This window comes from Poecilia mexicana, unplaced genomic scaffold (genome assembly GCF_051168715.1).
Source record: "Poecilia mexicana isolate PSO_F unplaced genomic scaffold, ASM5116871v1 scaffold_11, whole genome shotgun sequence".
Taxonomy (NCBI): Eukaryota; Metazoa; Chordata; class Actinopteri; order Cyprinodontiformes; family Poeciliidae; genus Poecilia; species Poecilia mexicana.
The window spans coordinates 8390391-8413663 of record NW_028263380.1 but is presented as its reverse complement, the minus strand read 5'-3'; the positions used below and the strand labels follow the sequence as shown (position 1 = coordinate 8413663).

The 23273-nt window shown below is 39.5% G+C and overlaps 1 protein-coding gene across 1 annotated transcript in view; it reads right to left on the bottom strand.

The window, feature by feature from the left end:
* col9a2 (procollagen, type IX, alpha 2) overlaps positions 1-23273 on the bottom strand; it is a 179691-nt gene that overhangs the window by 87558 nt on the left and 68860 nt on the right. The gene's annotated exons all lie outside the window — the stretch shown is intronic.

Genomic DNA, 23273 nt, shown 5'->3' with positions numbered 1-23273 from the left:
TCAAACGAGGACTGCTTTGCCGCACTGATCTGATGAATCATCCAATAACACTGATCCCTGTGGTGGCCCATTAGAAAGCGGATGGGTTGCACCTCGGCGCACTGTAACTTGCATCTGCCAGCGTGCACCGAGGGAGGGGGAGGTGGGGGGGAGCGGGCGCAGCCGCTGCTAAGTGGAGAATGACTCATGAGGATGTCGGACGGCCATAGCTACAATGTGGGATAACGTCTGAGCTTCATTCGCTGAGCACAAGACAGAGCGCGAGAGCCACTAAGCGTCTAATATTCTCTGTGTGATTCATCTCTGCTGCCACCGTGGGTTTAACACAGCTGCAGAGATGTAACAATACGTGTGGCGTCTTGAGGCAAAACCTGCTGATTTGACACAGTTTTTATTGTAGTCATTGTCAGAGGTACACCTCGCAACGCGTTTGACTTCTTTAAAAAAAAAAAAAAAAGCAGTATGTGTTCTAAATAAAACTAAATAAAGATTTTGTTACAGATTTGTGCTTGGTCTGTTTAAATAATTACCCAGGTGGCATACAGCATAAATACAAATATCATCAGGGATGGATTCAGAGGCAGCTGCTTGGTATTTATGGTCCGCCCGTTTGGACGTCGGTCCCGAGCCGTTTAACAGACTGTGCGAGTCGAAAAGCAGCCCCGCCCCAAGCTCGCGTGGTCGCTGCGCTTGCATGCAGTGACCCCCATGCTAAACAAGTTTATCACGACCTCCAAGGCTTGGACAGGTGATAGATCATCGCACTGGGGGGGGAGGCCAGGGGTGAATCCATCAAAGAGACTTTCATAAAGACGGCTTGATTTGGCCTGCTAGCTCAACAAATGAAATGGTGTTCGGGTCCAGTGAACCAAACCAGAGTGTGGGTCAAATTGCTTGTCTGCTTGTCTTAATCCTAGTTTATTTGGTGGGTGTTTTGTAAGCAAAGACAGGGAGACAGCCAACTTCAGATATTTATCATATTCTGATAAAAACGTGTCACTGTGTGCTGATATTTTCTCTCAGTGAATGATTATAATATAAGAGAACGTCTTTGTGTAAAGTGTAGTCTATTACTGACTTCACGAGCCACCGTCCTGGCCATCATGGTAAAAATTAGTCCTTCAGTGTTGCTAGCACTGTTACTGCATATACTGACTCAACTAAGACCATACCTAAGCTGCTAAGTTAGATTTACTCTGTAAATAAACGCAACATTTACCATTTTAAAACATCTGAAACTGCTGTTTTGGAGTGGTTTTGTCATGACTTCAACTAGGATGTTTTGCAATAAAACAAAAAACACTATTTTCTTGGAAATCAATGGCTTTTGCTTGTTTTTCTATTGTCCACTATTTGTGCTCTCTCAACTTTTTGCTGGTTTTAACATGACAAGTCACATGTTTGACGTCTGTGAATGAGTTGTGCATATGTGCAATACATACTCACCAGTCACTTTATTAAGTGCACCTGTTCAGTGGCTTGAGAATTTCCTAATTGTGAATCAACCAATTACAGCTCAAACCAAGCATTAGGACGGGGAAGCAAGCAGATTGAAAGATAAGCCTGTCTGGCTCGAACAAGACTGTCATTTCCAAATTCACTGAAAGTCTGTGAATCTGCTGCTCAACTGGGGTTTTGTCACACCAGCAGCTCCTGGGTTTGTGGGAAATGTTTTTAAAAAAGCGAGCATCAGGTGGACAAATATCCCTCGTTGATATCAGAGGAGAATGGGCAGACTGCGGCGATTATAGAAAGGCAACGGCAGCAAAAATAACCACTCATTACAACCATGTGTTGCAGAATATCATCTCTGAAAGCAGGAACACATTGAACCTTGACGTAGACGGGCCACACACAGGCGCATTAAAATTGGACAAAAACAAATCGGAAACAAACAACTGTCTGCTCTGATGAGTCTCAATTTCAGCCGTGGCATTTGGGTAACTGGGTAAGAGTTTGGCATAAACAAGACAGAATCATGTGTCCATCATATCTCATAACAATGGTTCAAGCTGCTGGTGGTACTGTAATGACAAGGGGGTTATTTTCTTGTCCCAATTGGAGGTAAGGGACACTTTGGGTCTCTTATCTCCAATTTAGCATCATTTCAATGCGGTAGCTACTTAAGTTCTGTTGCTGACCATCTCCAACCCTTTCATCAACTCAACAAGAGTCTATTTGAAATGCTGTACCCATCTTTTGGCTACTTCCAGCAGGATAATGTAACAATGTCACAGCATTAAAATGTTTTGTGACAATGACCTCCACAAACATTTCCAACCAACAAAAGCAGGACAATAGTATGATAAAGCTGGACACAACATTGTCATGAAAGTCATATCACCTGTCATCAATCTTGCTCTAACGCTTTAAAATAAACACTTAAAATATCAAGAAAGATGTTACAGATTAGCTAAAGGAAATACTTGAAAACAATCCGATGTAGCCATCTTAGCCGAGTTCTGGATTGCTTGAGTTTATCCCACCAATCATATGACTAACTGCCACACCATGGATGCACCAACTAAATTAAATGCGACTGAGGAAAAGAAAAAAAAAATCTCTGTGTGGGTGGGTGGAAAGGCGGGATAAAAAGGGTGGACATCCTCACATACACACACATACACGCTATGTTGACCTGTTGTGTATATTAACCTGTATGAGCACCACGTAACCTGAGCAGTTTCTGCTCCGCTGGTGCTTAAAGACTCGCTTGAGGATTTATCATCAGACGCAGCTAAGACAGCTAGATGCAGAAAAGAGGAGGGAGGAAAACGTGTGCTGCCAACTGCAACAGGAGAGCGAGGGTGAAGGAGAGAATGGGAGGGAGAGCCTGTGCTCATAAGTCCCTGTCTCCCTCTTCTTCTAGGGCTGTCTTTGATTCATAAGGGCTCTGAAGGCTGGCCAGGGTAGGGTCCAGGTACAGCTTTTTGGCAAGAGAAGAAGAAAAGGGAGGGCGAGGGGCCAGTTTTGTAATGCTGTCCTTGCTCTATGGTTTACTGTGTCAGCATGCAGCACGTTTAACAATAGTCATCAGAAAAAGCAATACTGTCCATATTTCAGTGTGTCTCATGTGATACATCAGCTCCAATGTCTTTGAAGTTTTTCTTTATGGAAGGAGAAAAGGCAAAACAGCCGGTGTCATGTCACATTTGAAAGAGGGAAAAGAAAGACGCTTTAAAAATATAAATAAATAAAATAGCCACTTCCGGCCACTTGGGGGCACTAGTGGCACAAACAATCTCACTTTCCCCAACCTCACACTTGCTGGAGTGTCAAGTGATGTGGATCTGGCTGCTGCTGCTGCAGCGGCGGCGGCGTCTTGTTCTTTCTGTCTTTCCCCTCCACCACGGGTCTGGATTATATAACTCTGCATTCATTAACACATCTTCTGCCATGTGCTGCCCTCCCAGCAGATGGTTAACTGAAGGCTTCATAGGACATCAGAAAGGAGAGAGAAGGGCCCAGGGAGGGGTGGGAGTTTGGGGGGAACCACCTCAGGAAAATGACATTAGAATCCCTCACAAGGATGAGCAGCTTAAATCAACTGGTGACTTTGAGAAAGGTGATGATATAAAATCGATGGACGTTTTCCTGATTTTATGCAGTTGTGAAAAGACATTACACATAACGTACTCTGATACTAACAAAAACGACATCCCATGATGGCTATCAGAATCACTGCATGGCAGCTGTCATTAGCCGACTCCAGTTTATCCAGAAAGCATTTCTGTTAATATACTTGCTTGCAAACGCCTTCTGTTTTTATTTTTTTCCACACATCTTAAAAAAACAACCAATACTCCTCCCTACTTTGCACCTTGGATTTACGCAAACAGCTTGCATTCCTTTACCAAGTCATGTGTAAATAAGACATAAAGATGCCAGGATGAGATGAGTGGCCTGAATACTGTTCAGCTAAGTGTTGGAGCAGGCATTCAAATACAGCAGTCACCACGGATGTGCTGATTCTACCCCGACAATCAGCAATCACAACAGGAAATTTCAAGATTTATGATTTTATGGCATCCACTTGTACCATCTGAGGGAGGAAGAGATGTGTTCATGCCAGGTAACGGCTATGACGATGTTGACTCGCGCTGTGCACCAATGGTTTGCCGAAGGACGCCTTCAAAGTCACTGTTACAAAAGGCCATTTCTTTACTGTATTGAAAATAAAATGTATTTAAGTGACTATCTTTTTGAATTTCCAGCTGTACATTTTCATTTAGTATGTGGCACGACTGCAATACTGTCCTTCCCCCACCCAAAAAAACAGCTTTAAGGCTATAAGGTGTCATGGCCTAAGCTGAGAGAGAACATTAAGTCTAATGTTACAATCATAAAACCCATTGGACATATTCTAATACTAACATTAAAACCCACTTTTAATGATGTTTCCCCACTGATGCCTAACTGGTGTCATTCCTCAACTGTCTTGGCGACTAAGCCGTTTATCTCCATGTCAACCTGAGCCAGGAGATTTTACGGAATGTTAGGACAATGTGCACTCAACCAGTATTTAACACCTTTGGACATTAGAATAAAATGTTACAATGACGCGTGTTGGAAAGAGAGGCAACGGTAAACATATTTTCAATTCCAATCCTCAGAATCTACTTTTGTGCACGTTTGAAACGTCAGCCGTAAGGACTTAAGAAGAAGGTAAGTGGAATTTTCTTGTAAATTAGAGACGTTTCACCTCTCATGCAAAATACTTCTTCAGTTCTGAACACACGGCTGGAAGCGGTAGCTTCATAAGTCGTAGTTTGAGCCATCACATTACTAGAGTGGTTAGGGGGGGACAATTAGAACACCTGAGTTCTTGGAATTACCCTCCCTTCAGCTCATATGTTTAGACTGGTGGTGTTGTTAGATGATCTAAAAAATGTCCCCTATGGTGCTTTATGAGTTATTTTGGTCACATACCCAAAGGTCTGAGGTGTTGTTAAACAGAATGGGGTCTTGAGTCAAGGATGCAGAGTATGTGTTAGAAAGATTAAACCTGAGGCCACCTGCTTAGCATAGTGTTGATTTTTCATATTTAACTCTCAAGTCACCAGACTTCCACGTCCAAACATGCAAGTAACAGTTTTTTTTTTGTTATAGAGTAAAACTTAGTCTATAGTCCTAATCCTGAATAGAAAAAAAAGGAAAAACAGATGCGTACTACACATCAGACTACTAAGTTAACATTCAGACAGTACTAATGATAAAATGTAGAAAAGTGACAAGTAAAAAAATTTTGTTTTAAGAATATGTTACAGGTAATGAAGGAAAACAATTGTGCATCTTCAACTTTGTCAGTATTTTTTTTTTTTTTAGAATTTTTAGATTAATTTAAATGCAGAGCTTCTTCACTGACATCCCAGAAACTGCTATGTTATTCTTTATCTATACAAGTACTCTTCAATATACAGGTACCTCCAAACTACAATATAATTGAAAAGTTAATTTAGTTCAGTATTTCAATTTGAAATGTAAAACGCGTTTAATAAATAGATTCATAACACACAAAGTGGTATATTTCAAGATGTTATTTCAATAAATATTAATGATCATGGATTGCAGGTTATAAAAACAGAGAGCCATATTTCAGTTTCTCTGGAAATAAGAATATTACAATAGACCTTCACCGGTCGGGGAAGCCCCAAAAGCTTAATGCTAATGAAACGCTGGATGTCTACAGAGTGCTTTAACCTAGCATAATTATAGAAAACAGGTGGTGGAAAAAAGAAGAGAGAAAAGAAAAAGTGTGGCAGGAAAGAAAATGCATAAGCTACAAGGAGAAGTGCAGCCTACAGAGAATTAAAAACTAAAGGCAACTCAAGAGATTGGTGTAGATTCACGCTGTTGAAGACGTTGCTTCAAGAGCCACCACACACAGACACGTCCTGGGCCACAGCTGTTGTGTTTTTGAGTTAACCTCCTAGACCAGTTTTTTTCAACCACTGTTCCGCGGCACAATAGTGTGCCGTGAGTGATCGTCAGGTGTGCCATGGAAATTATTCAATTTCACCTATGGTACCGTATTTTCCGGACTATAAGCTGCTACTTTTTTCCTAAACTTTGAACCATGCAGATTGTAGCCCGGTGCGGCTTTTCTGTGTATTTTTCTTCAACCACCAGGGGGCTCTCTAGCAGGAAGTGAATCATTAGAAGTCAAAATTGTAAATCAAAGAAGAACGTGTTAATTTTCATTTAGAACAACCACATGCTAGCAGCAGGCACAACGGAGAAATGTTTTCAAACTCATATGATGCAGCTTTTAAGTTGAGGGCTGTCGAGCTGCCACTACAGGAGGGAAATAAAGCCGCTGCACTTAAGCTCGGTGTGAACGAAACCATGGTTAGTAATGGCTAGCGGCATAATTATGTAATTTTCTTACCACTAGATGGCAGTAGGTACAGAGCATTTCACATTAAAACAAGAGAATTAGTGATGCATGAATGTTACAGGTAGCGGTGAGAGCATTGAATCTAGCAAGACTGACGACAGTGATGGAAAAGACAGTGAAGCTCAGCAGTAGTTGGAAAGAACATGGGTCCATTTCCCACAACATGTCTGTGTGAAGTGAGCTTCTCAAGCCTGGCTACTATAAAAACTGAAACCAGAGAGAGACTGAGAGCTGTTGAGGAAGAGCTTTGTCTTTCTTCAATTTCTGCCAGGAAATCAGCTGTTTAATCCAAACATGCACAGGTTTCACACTAGGTGGGTAAAATATACAGATATTGATATTTTGTACATGCAACTCTTCATATTGTAATAGTGAAATCTTTCCCAAATATTATTACTTCTTTCAGAATAAGAATGATTTTCTGTATTCCAGCTTAAAAAAATGCTTGTGGATTAGTTTGTGAAACACTTTGAAGTTTTCTACAACTTCTTTAAATTTAAGACCACAGTGTTGTGGCTGTTCAGGTGTATTTTTGAAGTGGACATGTTAAGTGCAATTTGAAATAAAAAATGTAAAATGTGATAAAAATACATTTGTGTTTATTTGATTCCTATTCAAGATACATTGATAAGAATGGCTATATATATATAATATAGGCGGCTACAGAGTATCTTTGTTTACATTTTTGGTTGGTGGTGTGCCTCAAGATTTTTTCAATTAAAACAGTGTACCTTGGCTCAAAAAAGGTTGAAAAACACTATCCTAGACAAGAGACATTGTAGCCAGAAATTGTTTGTTTATTCAATCTTTCTATTGGTCTTTTTGCAGTAATTTAAAATAATAAATGAATCTCTCTAATATAAATTTCATGAGATGGCAATTATGTCTTTTTAATGGATTGTGTGGTGGGGTTCGGGGCGGGGGGATTGAGGGGGGACATTGCCAGGAATGTCTGGAACTATGACAAAGTGACCTCAGAGCAGCTCTTCAGATACATTAGAGCCAAGCCCCATTTTTCAAATAACTGCGTTTGAGTGAAAATCTGTGCCGTGCGGCTACATTGTCAACTTTATGAAAATAGCTTGCCTCTCGGACGCATTCGCAAGTATGTGGGCAGAGAACAGAAAGGTTGCTCTCTGGAGTCATCACAGCTGTGACAGTGAGGAGAGTCACCACTAAAGGGACACAGCTCAGTGAGAGAAACGCTTGCGGTTTCCCACTCAGCATACAATGTCACATATTCTGGTAAGACTTTTTTTATTCTTTTTTTCCCCCTGCTCTCTGAAATGAGTAAGTTTAGTTCTAGTATTCATTGTGATTCTACATCATCAAGACAGAATTGTATATGATCATCATTTGTCTTTTTTTTTTTTTTTTTCTAAGAATGGGCACAAACTTGACATTTGAGGCAGAGCCAGCCCTTCAAATACAGATGCGCATCTGCCAAATGGGGTTATGTCTGCCTTTGCCTACTCAGTGCTTGGCCAAACCCGTCGAAACAGAGCTTTATCTCCCCGTAAGGGCAAATGCCAAGAACTCCACAATTAGTTTTTTAATTGGCTTGAAGAGGCCATTGGAACTCAGGTTGAATAAAGATCCAAACACACATTATCAGGGGATTGTGAATTCAAGCAACTCAGTGTCTTCCTATTGCCATCGTTGGACTTAATTTAGAAATGATTAATGCATTTCATTCATCTGTGCATTAAATTCATCTGTGCTTTCATCTTAAAAAAATACTTCAATGGTAAAAAAAAACCAACAACTTATATTTAATTCACATTCTAAGGTTGTTGCATCATCATTTCATCTACCATACCATTTTTCTTCTGCTAATATGTCCTGCCACTTGGCCACTTGTCTGACTCCATGATGCTACTCGTAAAGTCTAATTCTTGTAATTAGAGCCGTTTGTCAGCTTCTTGATGGTGGACAGGCGCAACAGGTGTTTGAATTTACAAGTGCTAATCACAATTGGCTTGACTCTTGTATTTTCATTATGCACAACAGAGCTGACGTCTTCTCCTTCATCGGATCCTCCACCATCGAAGCCGTGAATATTCCAAATGTCGCAGCACATATGTTTACGTACGCTGCGTAAAACGCAACATAATCATGTTTTCCTCACTGTCAAGACGCAAAATAAGATTAAAGGATTTCTATTCTAGACCAGAAAGGATGACTAAAATGTATCTATATTTGCTAAATACCAGAAAATAATTTGCGAAAGCCCAGATGATGATGATGATGTAATGGCTTTGCAAGCTTTAACCAGGATTCATGTATGTAAATGTATAGCTATCATAAGAACGGTTCTATGCCACAGAACAGAAGATGATTGTATAAGAGAGGGTGAATATCCACAGTGAAACGAGTCCTGCACTGACATGACCTGAAAGTAAAGGCCGCTCAGAGTGGAAGAAGCTATCGTGCTAAAATAACAAAGTGGCATGTGGAACGTTTGAAGAGTCTCCAATGCATGGCAGTTTGCCCCACCTATTTAATGTCACCATTAAATATGTGTGAACGTATACATTATGAGATGGTGATATCATGACAAAGCTAACCTAAAATGCTCTAATGACGTAGAGTAGCATCAATTTCGTATCCTTACTGCCAATAATGGTGCACTACACAAAAACGGTCGCGCATTAGAAGCAATAGACAAACTTCATAGATGTGACTGAACTTCATATTTTGTAAAAATACATATGATTTGTTTACATTCAGACCCAAGTTAAAAGTGGTACATAAATACTAAGATATGTGGCAAGATAAGAAGCTGTGCAAAAACATATATATAATAGAGTTCAAATAATTTGCCTCTATTACTTTCCGTTATAGCACCCAACGCTGGCAGCGACTAGCTGCTGTGCCCAACAATGCGGCACCAAGCGATTTTTTTTTAACTGTGCTATTTTTAGGCATCTCTGCTTCTGATAAAATTCTCCAGAGCTTAAATCCAATGACTGAGGATGTTTCACAATGTGTTTGACTGCACAGAACAATGTCTAGTTTGAATTACAGTTTGTTTTGTTCGCCATCACTGTGTTTAACAAGAATAAGAGAAAATATTTTCTCTGCTAATCTCTGTTAAACCAATTACACACAATATTGAAACTGTGACAAAAACGAGGCACTTTTTTTTTAGGAGAAAGGGAATTTGACAGAAGATTGTCTTATTTTTTTGAAAATATGTCCCATTTTTTTAACCATCAAATATTGTGACTTCAGACAGAACATCCAAGAGTCTACTTAAAGTCTAGGGGAAAAAAAGTTTGGCCACTTTGAAATAAAATTGAAGCTCCAAAGCTCATCAATTTAACATTTTGATTAATCACATTATGCTTTTAGAGATTTACTGTCATCAGTGTTGTGTGTTTTAGATAACTTTCTTCTTAATGTCAAAGATCTGCAAAGCTACAAAGCCTAGAAAGTACATAGACAGGGAATAAGAAGTGAACACAGGAAGTGTAGCTCCTGCATTGCCCGAAAATATCTCAACTGTGGCTTGCGCTTTCCTTTCTTCCTCTGCACATTTGCATAACGCCTGCCAAGTGGCTAGTTTGGCACACGTAAAGAAAAACCAGCTGTCTCGCATACTGGCATTTACAACCCATTAGCAGTCCAATCAGAGCAGACTGGACTTCAAGGAGAGTGAGAGTATCGATTAGGGGTCACAATTTAAAGAGAAGGGAACTAAAAGGATTTAGACAATAACGAGATTAGACGCAGGATTGCCAAAGTAGTACAGATACAATATCATTTTTACAAAATTAACAAAAAAGTAAAATCGCCCCGATTTGCATCATCTATTTGGTCAAAAAATCCTTAACCGATTCTTTTCAGATTCAATAAAGAACACTAGCGATTATGACGCTTCACAGTCAGGTAACTATATATATATATAGTATTCCACAAATCCTGTATGACAGATGACTTCTTGTGATGTAGGAATAGCACAAGTTTGATGGAGCCCATGTTGTCAAATACTTCTCTGCACAAACTATACAAAATAATGGCTGATGCAACTCCAAGACTGCAACAAAACCTTCATATTCTTTCCCAAAGATCCAATACAATTGGTCTCCACATTTCATTTTGGACTGTGTAGCTGTACAAACATAGTCTGTCCTTTCATCTATACGTTTATCTTCTCCCTCCTCTGTCTGCTCCTGAGTTTTCATGCTTCTTTCTTCTTTTCTTTGCTTTGCTTTTTCTACCACACATTTACAATCAGAATCACTCACAAACACACGCACGCACACGCAGTGAGTCACAAAGCTTTCACAGTTGCTTTGTAATGGCTTTGATCAATAATTGATCTGGAGAAATTTCTAGCCGTTCAAAGATTGTAGGGAGCACGTGGAGGCAACCATTTTCCACTTTCTCCCAAGATCCACACAAGAAAGAAGCCCCGTAACGCCAAAAGTCCACAGATCGTTCATCTGCCAAACAGAAGATTTGCTGTTCAATCTCGGGTTCATCATTCCACGTTTCTCAGAGTGTGATTGAGTGCACTGCCTAGCAAGTAGGAGGCAATATAAACTAAGGAGGCTTGTATGAATGAACGCAAGTAAATGTGTCTTCCAGTGAAAAAGTGTTTCAGCTAGAACAGTGGACATACTCTGGGAGTTCCAAAAGTTTTCATAGCCCTTGACATTTTGTAATCTCATACGGACTTCAACATTTGTTGGAATTTTATGTGATGTACGATTAAGAAGGGTGAAAATGTAAAATGGACGTAACATTAATGTACAGGATTTTTTTTTTTTTTCATTTTTGCAAATACATTTTTTAATGCACCCCCTTTACTTTTGTACCCCTGTTGGTCCAGTGCAACCAGTTGCTTACATATAATTAGTAAATATAGATCACCTGCATATAATTTAATCTCAGGTGAAATAAAGGTGTTGTGTAATGGTCTCAAAAGTTTCTTTAGAGAACAAACACGCTTTGAATACCTCACAAAGCTGTTCAAGTCATTATCTGAAAGTAGAAATGGAACTGTGAATTTGCAAGCCTACCAGTATAAAGCTATCCTCCTAAATGGACAGGCGGGGCAAAGAGATTGTTATTCAGAGAAGCAGAAGCAGCAAGATGCCCTCGGTAACTCTGCAGGATCTGCATAGATCCACAGCTCAACTACGGGAATTTTTCAACAGAACACATATTACTAGACATATTCATACCGTTGCACAGTAGACAAATCTGGTCTTTATGTAAGAATGGCAAGATAAAAGCCAGACGGAATCCAGTTGGACGTTTGCTACATCTTACGCATTGCACACAGCAAGCATGTGGAAGAAGGCGTTCTTCAGGATGAAGAGAAGAATAAAGAAGGACAATCTTCAAATTAAAACCTTTAAGAGGCTTCAGGACACTCAAGACTGGGAGAGAAGTTCACTTTCTAAAAGGGCAATGACCCTGAACACACAGCCAGAGTTACAATAGACTAGTGTAGATCCATACATTGGCATGGGTTAAAATGGTCCAGTCAAAGTCCAGACCTAAGTCCAAATTGATTGGGGTAATAAAATGAGCAGCACAGGGTTGTTTTATTTATTTTTTTATTCTGAAAACAAGCTTCAAGATTTGCAAACACTTGAAAAGTCATGCAGCTGTAATTGCGGCAAACAAAGTGTTGACTCAGACGGGTAAGTCTCAAGATCCAGACTTAAGCAAACATAAGTCTGTTTTTGGTAAAATAAAATGTTTTTATTTTACCAATAAAACATTTTTTTTATTGGTAAAAAATGTTTTTGTAAAAAAAAAAACAAAAAAAAAAAAACAATGCATCATTTTTCATGTGTGTCATTAAATACAAGCTATTTTGTGACATACAGTCCCCCAAAAGTTCATTGAACGAATGTGAGAAAAGGTGAAAAGTTCAAGGACTGCGAATGCTTGTGCAAAGCACTGAGTGTAGTGTATTTAATATTGATTTCCTGCAACTAAGTCAGCCATAAACTGGTTCTGCAACAACAAAGCACAACTCTTGGCGTATCTGTCATTACCTGCAGCTCTGCGACATGTCAAGTCACATACTTCTGATAGAAGACAGCGGGCCAAGGTAACATGTCATCTATGGGGATCTTAAATGTCTCAGGAGCTGAGATCTAAAATGTCAGTGGCCCCAGGGTTCAACTGCATCCTCAGTCAGTTTGGTTCGAGAAATTCATCCGGATGCAGCGGCTCGCCCGTGTCACTGCCACTTGACAGCTCAATTTTCTGGCCCCTGAAAAGGACATGTCAGGTTGTCTTGTCATTGTTTTTTTTTCCCTCGTGCATGAGCACGGAAGCGTAAGGTGATGGATGACAAAAAATTGAAAACCTTTAATGTTTACTTCTTATTTCCTCCTCCATCTGTGCATTGCTCAGCATAGAGAGGATTTAATCCAGCAATTTTGCTGTCCTCTTCAGTTTAAACATTTGTCAGTCCCTGAGAAAAACACTTCAGTAAACACAAAGTACTACACAGGAAAGAGATTTGCGAGTACTAGCAAGGATGGATTGTGTGTTTGTTGATGCAGCCCCCATTCGCCGTAGTTCCAATGTATGCAATTCTGGAGTGTATTTACCCTCACTATCCTTTTTTTTGTTTGTTTTTTTAAAACATTACCCCATGGAGGGATTCCTTCTGCATTTCCCTGCCCTCTCTTCCCATGCTCAGCCTCGGGAATCTTGAACAGGTGAGGATGAAGAAAGCGAAAAGATAACAGACAGTTGAATACTAAACGCTGCTGTCCAGAAGCTGTTTACTCCACCACTGACTACATGCAGGGCTTGTACAATGGTTGAAAGTTTGTGCCTTTGTGTGTGCGTGTGTGTAGCATTGGAATTATTTGCTGTGCTTGCACAGGTACCAGGGGTGCTGTTGCAGGATACTTGTGAGTGAAGCAGAAGCAGGAGTAAAAGCGAAGGAGAAAGCACAGGCAAAAGAGAGACAGAGAGAGAGAGAGAGAAAGCGGAGGTGGGGGGGGCGAGAGTTGGCAGAGGGAAATGAATGAAAAATTCATTCGTCTGCACATCCCAAAAGCCCTTCTGTCTTCGGCAGGAGTCCCCGGCTTCAAACTGCAGGGCAGGGGTGGTGGGACTTTGCCTGAGGAGATGAGAGGCGCGCACACAAACACACATGGAGCGAGTGGAAGATGTCGGATGAGGTGTTATCATGGGATCAGAAGTGAGCTGGAAGCAAAGTCAACAGCACAACAGCAGTATCTATAACAACAACAGGATGCTATCCAGAACATCCTGATAGCCTTCTGGCAACCATTACGGAAACTCAGATTGGAGCCAGTTCCCACTCTCAATGTGTAATGTTACACCACCGTTTGGAGCCTTCGGTGTCAAAGACTGAGTCATTGAGTGATAGCTACTTTTTTGTTTGTTTGTTTTTTAAAGCACCCATTATCAACCTGGGAAGTCACTGCATCTATTAATAGAACCTGTGTGGTTGATTAAAGAAAATGTATCATGTGACTTCCAACAACTGTGAGAAAATGTCCATTTCTATACTGCATTTACTTCTCTTTATTTCTGCCCCTTTATTAATCTGCTTTCTGTTGACAAGTAAGTTATAATGAAGTGGGTCAGCGCTATGACGACTACAAAAACAGTCAAAAACTCCAAGCCAAAGATCTAAAATTTAAGAGTCACTCATCAGGATGGCATACTGTATACTGCTTGTTTTACTTTCTATATATTCCCATAATCTATTCAAAGATTTCAACATGTGTACTTATTTACCAATTCCCATCTTGAATATAACAAACGTAGAAAGAAAATGTTAAAAAGAACTCAGTTGTTCGTCATTATCTATTTAAAGAGAAATGAAAGGATTTTTAAGGATTTTAAAGTCAGTCACTTCAAACTCCCTCCGTTTTATCATCATCCCTGCTCAAACACTTTAGTTAGTAATCTCCTAATTCCTACTTTCCAAGTGGGAAAAACAAACAACAAAAAAAAACTATTACAGCAATCCCCATTCATGCAAGTCAATGAAGAAAAGACAGACAAATAGAAAACAAAACTAGATGAGATTTCACCTTCCACATACTCTACCTCTGTTCAGCTTCTGGTGACTACCTGGTGACTTTCTGTTTCTTCTTCTTCTGTTTGTTTTTTTTTTTCAACATTTAACTTCTTGATTTAGCTCACCGTAATGTTGATTGTGGTCACAAAGTAGTTCTTGTTTTGCCATATATTACAGGCTTTATAAACACCTTCTCACAAGGCATTGCCTAAAAAAGTAATAAAGAGTGATAACAGAAGCCTCTGGATGACAAACTTTGAAATTTAGGCACGTCTTTATTGTAAATGTTCTACTGGACCTACTGAGAAAGCATTATGATGCGCAAATTAAATCGGTATGATTTACAATTAGCCTTTAGTTACCCCACTGATAAAAGTCTAGAGAAGCGATTTGACACAAATGAGGTTACTGCTGAGAAAAATCCCAATTCAAGCTTACTAAATAACTCAAAAGATAGTGATCTTTGTAATTATAAAGACGGCATCTAGATGGATACACATGACACAGCCTTGAGCAGGCAAACGGGAGAGAAAGACATGATAGAAATAAGAAACGGGAGACAGCACAAGAAGGCACATCTTTTTAACTCGCCACTGCAGCGTTGCCATAGCCACCACTGCATCGGTAGACTGCCTGGGCAGGGAGTTGGAGGAAGGGAGGCAGAAGAACTTTTGCAACTCTACCTCTCTCACACTCTGTGAAAGTGGGTCAACTCCAAAACACACATTTACGCACACACTCACTGAATAACAGTCGTCTACCAAACTGCTCAATTTTTGCTCGTCTGTGTGCTGGGAACACGGACTTGGGTAAGGTGGGAGGTAGTGAGGAATCCTGACTTCCCTCCAAGAGTACATGGAACACCTGACAGAAGCACTTTAACCGTGATTCCAATTATGCTTAACACACTCTGTTGCACAAGAATGATTATGTTACATAGATGTTGTGTTTTACACACTGATTTGAAAAAAAAAAAAAAAAAAATCATCTGAACATTGGATGCTATTTTAATTGTTTAAATAGACATTCGTGAATTTAACGGGAGTTGTCCTAAAAAGACATTAGTGAGAGTATCAATTTTTATGGAAATGATTGCTTGCTGATTGAAAATTTGATCAACATTAATATTTTGTTTTCAATTTTATGTCAACTGAAATGAATTATAGAAACTAATGGTGACAGTAACTTATATTCCACATTAGGCTATAAAATGTTAAACAGCAGCTTCGATGCCCTTTCAACCAAATGGGGGGAAAAACAACAACAACAAAAAAACCTCTCTTGATCAAGTTCAGGTGTAGTAAGCAGAATTAGTAATCTGGTTGATTGTGAGGTCTATAGGTAAGTACCTTCCCTTGGGGGGAGAAAAAAAAAAAAAGTAAACCGGAATTGATATTTAAATATGTCGAGGGGTAAAACTTAACAGAAAATTCGAGATGTACTGATAAGACATGGCTAAACTGCAAACCAGTATCAAAATACAGCTTGATACACTAAACTTAAGCATCACAACTATTTATTTTACTGTAAATTTAATTCAAAATGCACTCTTTAGAAGTCTCCCCTTAAAGTACAGTAGGTAAGTCTTTTTTTTACTTCAAAAAAGTGTACAAACATGATGGGAGAAGTTATTGGAAACACATTGTAGCTGATCAAAATAAAATTCCTGGTAAATAAAAATATTTTCTCAATGCTGAGTCTTAAACTGGAGTAAGGGATGAGAGAATGTGAAAAAACACTGAAGAAAGATACAAGGATATTTCTTTACATACTGTTCTGTCCAGTGTTGCATTGAGTCGGGACGATCTAAAGCTTGTGAAGTCGGTGTCACGGCAAGAGACACCGACACAGTTCACTCCCCAGTACTCGATTTCAGTGTGGGTTTAGGTGTAGGTCATGAAGACCCTCCATCAACAAGTCCACAAACATCCATCTGTTGAGACTATCGGTTTACCCTCACGGTCACTGAGGTCGTTTCTCTGTCAGAGTGGAATCGGGCACCGGAAAGCTGCTTGGGCTATTTACCAACATTGTAAAGACATATGGCGCATAAACAACAAATCCGCTCACATGTGCACGCACATACACAAGCAATGGGGACACTGACCAGCGTGACACTAAGAGAAGAGTGATGAGAAACGGACCCGAGTGTCAAGGAAAATCACACATAAGGAGTTCTGAAACCTACGTGCGTGTGCACACGTGTGTGTGTTCATCCGTGGCACCCACAGCGTTCCGAGCGACAGGACAAGAATGCGAGCAGAGAAAAAAGGACCATTGAACTGAATCATAGCCTCCTGGGGGAAAGGTTGGATGATGAAGAGGACCTTTTAGAGAGCATCTGAAGCTGCTGCTTGAATAGACTTCCACACATTCCCTGAGTCATCTCCTCTACTACTCACCTGGCTTCATAAACTTGCAGGCCCAGTCCCTTCGGGAGCTTTCCGGTAACGGACTGCAAAGAATATAAATTGTAACAGACTGCTTAATTTGGCAGCATTGTGATAGAAAATGAATGGTATCTCAGAAATTGAAATAAAGCTGTGATAGTGATAAAAACTACACACTTGAAATCATTTTGTCACTTTTTTTTGTCAAAAATCTGCGTATTCACTCAAATCTTATTCTCTCCTTTGTCATTTTCCAGTATTCTTATTACACCCGCTTGGGCGAACTCTGCTGTGCTCCTTCTTCACCCACCCAGACCTTTTGCCTTTATTTCCTGCAGGCCTGCCTTGATCTCATCTGTACTGTGGTGGTCACAGTTGAGACCTAAAGCCTCAAGTATTGCCGGAAGGCATTAAGACAGCAGCTGTGCATGACACATGTTCACCAAAGAGTCCTTTCTTTGCTTCATTTCATCCTCACCCTTCATTTCACCTCCTTCCTTCCCCTGCACTCGTTCCTTTCTCATTTTGCTTCCATTATTCCATTCAGAACAGGTGATCCCCCAAAGGGTCAGTGTTACACCCTTCACTTATTCACCATAGTGGTTTCTCATTTAGTAGTCCTTGAGAGTAAAACTCTACTGTGAGGGACTACTGGATAACGATACAAAAACAGCAACAATTCAAAGGTGGACCCTGGTTCTTTAAAAGGTAACCAGCAGTAGTCATATTTTGTAATATAAGTTCATCTAAAGAGAGTAAAATTGTTGAAAAGTTCACTTATTTCTGTTAGCTTCAGGGTACATTCACACCAGCCCCGTTTACTCCGCTATAGAACTCTAGCTTGTTTGCCTAGAAAGTCTAATTTGTTGGGGGAGGTGTGAATGCATAATCCGATGCTGACCAAAATAGCGAACTCTGGTTCACCTGACAAACCTAGGTCTCGGTTCGATTAAAGTGAACTCTTGCGCGGTCGAATGCATATGTGGATGCAAGTGGACCAGAGACCGCTCCAAAAGCACGAAGAGAACTGTAGAGAAAGGCATTCTAGGCCAATAAAAGCCTAAATATGCTACTCCATCTTTGTTTACGTTTTGTGAAGAAGGAAATAGGGCTCATGTCTTCTTCTGAGGTGTTCATCCTTCAGTAGTTGTTGATGCAATGCCACCACAGGCGAGGGGTTGAACAGGTTTTTTATTTAGTTTGGAGAATCTGATGCAATGCAGTGTAAAAGCTGAAACTGTTACAAATATTAACATTTTGGTCCCCAATTGAATTGAGCCTTCCAGACTATCACGCATTAGTGATCATTCCAGACAGCCTTAGTCATCATGGCTTACAGCTTAAAAACCTCAACCCCAATCTTTTAATCATGAAATGAAGCAGAAATGTATGCTTTAAATGTCTTAGTGTGGAATAAATTTCACACTAAGTAAATTTATATGACTTACACATTTTGAATTTGTGAAATGAATTCACTTTTTAATGATATTCTAACCTACTGATTCGTGCCTACAATGTATTAATGTTAAGACTTCAGCCTTAAGGATACTTTCCTCCTGTTTTGGTAAATAACTTTGAAATTTAGGACAACAACTTGCTGATACATTCTGACAAATAAAAAAATCTATGATTTTCCACTGAAATTACCAAGTCCAACAATTGTTTAATTTGACTATTGACAACCAACATTACAACCTGAAGAATAATTTGTAGCAATGGTTGCATTGGCTTTCCATATGTAAAAAAAAAAAAATGTAGTGCATATGATTTCAGTTTTAGGAGGCAGTGTGTAGTGACAGATGGCATGGAAGTGAGAAAATAATATTTGGGTCAAAAATGTGCCTATTATTTCAAAGATCATCCATTACGAATAGCAACAAATGCGTGGAAGGAGAAAATCCCATTAAGGTTCCATATTAACCATCATTTATGATGGATACTGTACAACATAACTCAACACGGCAAAATAGAAAAAGAAAAAGAAAGGAAAAATGGAAAACTGGTCGTAATGTAGTATCAGAGTTTCATCACCTGGGGTGCGCATAAATGAAATCCATCAGGTCCAAATCTGCAGTCGATATCTTTCAACGGTGAGCTCTGACTCCAGCAGTTTGTTCCATTACCATTCCAGCAGGTTTATCCAGAATATGCCTTTTCCAGCTCATTATGCCCACTTTAAGCTTCCATAAGGTCATTAATCCCAATCACTGTGTTCATTTTCACACATGCCAAACCATTATTCCACACTTGGCATATCTTTTTACTAGTCTGTGTTGCCCTCTTGCACACATACACCCCTCACTTAGTCCTTCTGCTTTTGTCACATTGTGATCAGATCAAAACATGAAATACTGTGTAGGGGGGGATCATGGGAAGATAATCGTTGAAAATCATGCCAGTTTCCAGTATCGTGAGTTAGACTTCTTGAGCCGTTTACTCGTGTATAGATGAGTCATCCTCCCTCAGAATACTTGTTGTGCCAGAGAACCTTCCAGCATACATTACATATGTAACTGAAAATGAAAAAAAATATATATACAACTTTCTACACCAAATCAGGTACACAAACTACTTCCCTGCAAATGACTATATAACAAGAAAATAAGTAATTGTGCTGGAATGTTTTTAGTCCTCCCTCTAGTAATTCTCTCTCTCTTGCATTTTTTTTTTTTTTTTTGTAGCTAGAGAAAACTATAAACAAGTCTCGACACGCACAGATATATACCCATAAATATACACATACATATATAAAATCCACTCGGACAAAAACAACAGCACATTTTGGCAATTCTTTGCCTGCCACATGCAGCAAACCAAAAGTGCTACCAGCATTTACGGACAGCCAGGCATGCAGGTAAAAAGAAATCAATGTTAATTCAAAAATTCAAAGCGTGGCGAAGACGGACAGAACAGCTGCGTTCACTTCCTCCGGTCCCGATTCTAAAACTACAGGCAGACTACAATCCACTAAAATCAATGTCACTGTTCACAACTTTTCTTTGTGTATGGTGATTGTGTATGGTGAAAGCCTAGACTGTGCTGCACATTATCTGACAAAAAAAAAAAAAAAAACACACACACACATTTAACCCAACAGCAGCATGGATCCAGCTAAAAAAAAAAAACAAAACACATAACGAAACAATGATCAATTTGGTTGATTTATTTCAAACTACTTTTGCAGGTTTTCTGTCCTTTCAACAGCAGTTAAACCAAACATGGGGGAACGTAAAATTCCAAAAAGTAACATGCAAGCCTGCAGCACACTCTCTTCGCTTTCTGCTTTCACACCCACACACATGCAACCGGTAAGGCTGGCAGCTTAGTATTCATACACAACCACAAAGGTTTGAGGAAATAGCTCTGCAGTAGATGGAGAAAAAGGAGCAGAATAGAAAAACTCATTTGAGGGGAGCTTTGGAGCCCTGGACCACATTAGGCTCAGCCGCCGGCCTGAATGAAAGATCATGTCATATTTGTAGTGTGTTCGTGCGTTTGCCTGCGGAAAAATAAATGGGGGTAAAACTGGAAAGAAAAAAAAAGGCAGCATATGTGTTATATGAGAAGTTGACGAAGTTGTGAGAAAAAGATACCGACTTCACGAAATCCCCTTGACTCAGTAAGCTATCAGATGTTCCGTTTGTTCTTACGCTCAATGCCTTTTAAGCCTTCCAAGCTTAAAACAAAACAAACAAAAAAAAAAAAACCGTCCTTTGACAGTTTACTCTGCTTCTGTATCTATTGATTTTCTTTTAGGCCATTGCGCTATAATTTATACAAACGGAACCAGGTGGAAGAAAAACTTTAATTTGTTAGACTGACTTTGGCTTAACGGAAGTTCTGAAAGCAACATATCGAACCAGTTCCAACGGTAGCACACAGTTTCTAAAATGTCTGATCCATCCTGACCATGAACCCTGAGTGAACATCTGCTTCTTCTGAAGTGTTCAGTCAGGTTAGCATTGCCTCTGATTCCACAGAGGAAACCTCGGTTTTCTCTTTTGCTCTTTACTTTTACGCTTTAAGTTGTGTCTTGCTCATTCAGTTTTTTTCCTCCCCCAAGACAGATGGCAGAAATACCTCAAGGATCTTTTAAAAGACATAAATATCTTGTTTGTCTCTTCTTTGTCCCTCCATTTACTTCACTAAAAGTATAAAAATGTGTTTCAGTTCAAAGTAAAGCAATAGGTGTAAGTTGTCAGCAGCGGATACTGAAGTTCAGAATGAATCCAAGAGAAAGTGTTTTTATTTTGAAGAACTAAAAGTGTTTTTATTTTGAAGAACTAAAAGTGTCTTTGACTTGACACTAGCCTAAATGTAAAATGAATATGTCAGAGATATGAAATGGAAGTGTTACTCAAGCCAAATTAGCATTCAGAAATAGAAATTACAGACATGCTCGCAAGGTCCTATTCTGTATTTATGTCACTTTGTGCGTCCTCAAGTCTGAACCGTTTCCAAAAGGCAGAACAAGGGGGCTCTGAATAAAACATTTCCCGTCCCTCACTGTGGAAGGATTTACCTCGGAGTGAACTCTTGAAAATGAAATTCACATGACACATCAGCTTAGAGACCAACTGACCCCTCTACTGACATTTAAAATATATTCCATCAAAGTGGGGAACTACCATGCAGCAGCGGACTGATGCATTTACAGATCACATACCTCAGGCTGCCTTTTGCTCCTCTCAGCACTTTGGTGGAGTATATTTTGAACTGAGATGTCTTGTTGCTCTACTGAGCTCTGCTAAAGGATAATAAACTACGGACTACTTGGTTGAGATTTTCATAAATAATTCCATTTTGTTCACTTTATCATAAACAACTTCACTTTTCCCAAGGAATTCTAAGCAGGTTTTCAATAAGATGATGAGTAGGTCAATAGAAATCGAACAGAACAGAAATGTTCTGCTTGGCCTCTCAGTGGGAAGATTCAAGTGTACCTGCAGCAAGTGAAAGGTAAGTGGAAGCATGTACATTGACGGAAAGATAAAAAATAAAATAAAATACAAATCTGAATAATAGGACTAAAAGACAGTGCAGTAGGGATACATTTACAACGTAACCCAATATAATACTGTACAGTGAATACAAATAGCATATCTATTAACAAACATACAACCGGGTAGGGCAACTTAAGCACAGAGAACACGATATAAAACAGCAATAGACTATGACAAGAGATTTAAAAGGCTCCTCAACAACAGAAATATTATGTGAAAAGAAAAAAAATGCACAAATAACAGCAATGATGACTTTGATGGGAGCAGAGATAGTCTTCCAGCTGCTGAGAGGAAGGACCTACAACAATGCTCCTTTTGTGTACTTGGGTTGCACCACTCTGTCACTAAAGCATCTCTCCAGTTCTGCAACAGCTTCAAGCAGAACCATTGTAGAACTGTTGAACATAGCTCTTCAACGGTTCTATTATTTCTGCCAGAGTTGGGAGTCACGTTACGACCATAAAACTACAAAGTCTTTTATTTGGGATTTTATCTGATAGAGACTAACTCAATATAGCATATAATTGTGAAGTGGAAGTCTAAAAAGTATGGAGTGCATTTTACTCAGCTACTTAATGACCCCAAGTTTAACTTGTTGCAAGCAGCTGCCTACAGAATCCCCATGGTTATGAAACAGTTTCCACTTGTTTTCATTTTATTTAATCTCAGCATAAATACGCTTGTTCCTTAATGGCCTCAGTGACAGATCAGACTCAAAGTTGTACAAACGTTTAAAGCAATGCTACATCCTGATTTGTCTTATACCTCAGTTACAGTTAACATTTCATGGAGAAGCTCAATCAACCAATAGTTGCACAGAGTATAGCACAAATGCAAACCGACCAAGACATCGCCCTCCACCTCAGATGATGTGCCAGGCAAGGAGACCCTTAATTAGGACAGCACAGAGGCTTATGGTGTCTGGAGGAGATGGAGGCATCCACAGCAAAAATGGAAAAATCTTTCATCATGGCAGTTATTAGTGATCCACCCCAGAAATCTGACATTTATGAAAGACTTGCAAGAAGGAAATCATTGTTGAACAAAAGCCATAAGGTGTCTCATTTGCAGAACTCCTTTTGGCCAAAAGCCGTATAAAGGAAACAGGAAATGTCGCGTACGACTTTGTGTTTGTCCATCACAACAGTCGATATAGACATATTCACATGGTACTTTTGCGAATATGTTGGATTGTCCCTCGAGAAAACAGTCAATGAGCAAGTAAATGGTGGCACTGATGGTAGAGGTAAGGACTGAATCAGTTCAATCGTGTAATCACAGTTGCAATGGTGCACATTGAGTTTCACTGTAATTACTGAGGAAAGCACAAATTGTGTCCAGTGAGTAGATCCTAACTAAAATGTAAAGGAAAATTCTTACAGGAAAACAAGTCTATACAAAAATCAATTAAATAAAAGAAACAGATCATAATATGAAGCTACAAAAAC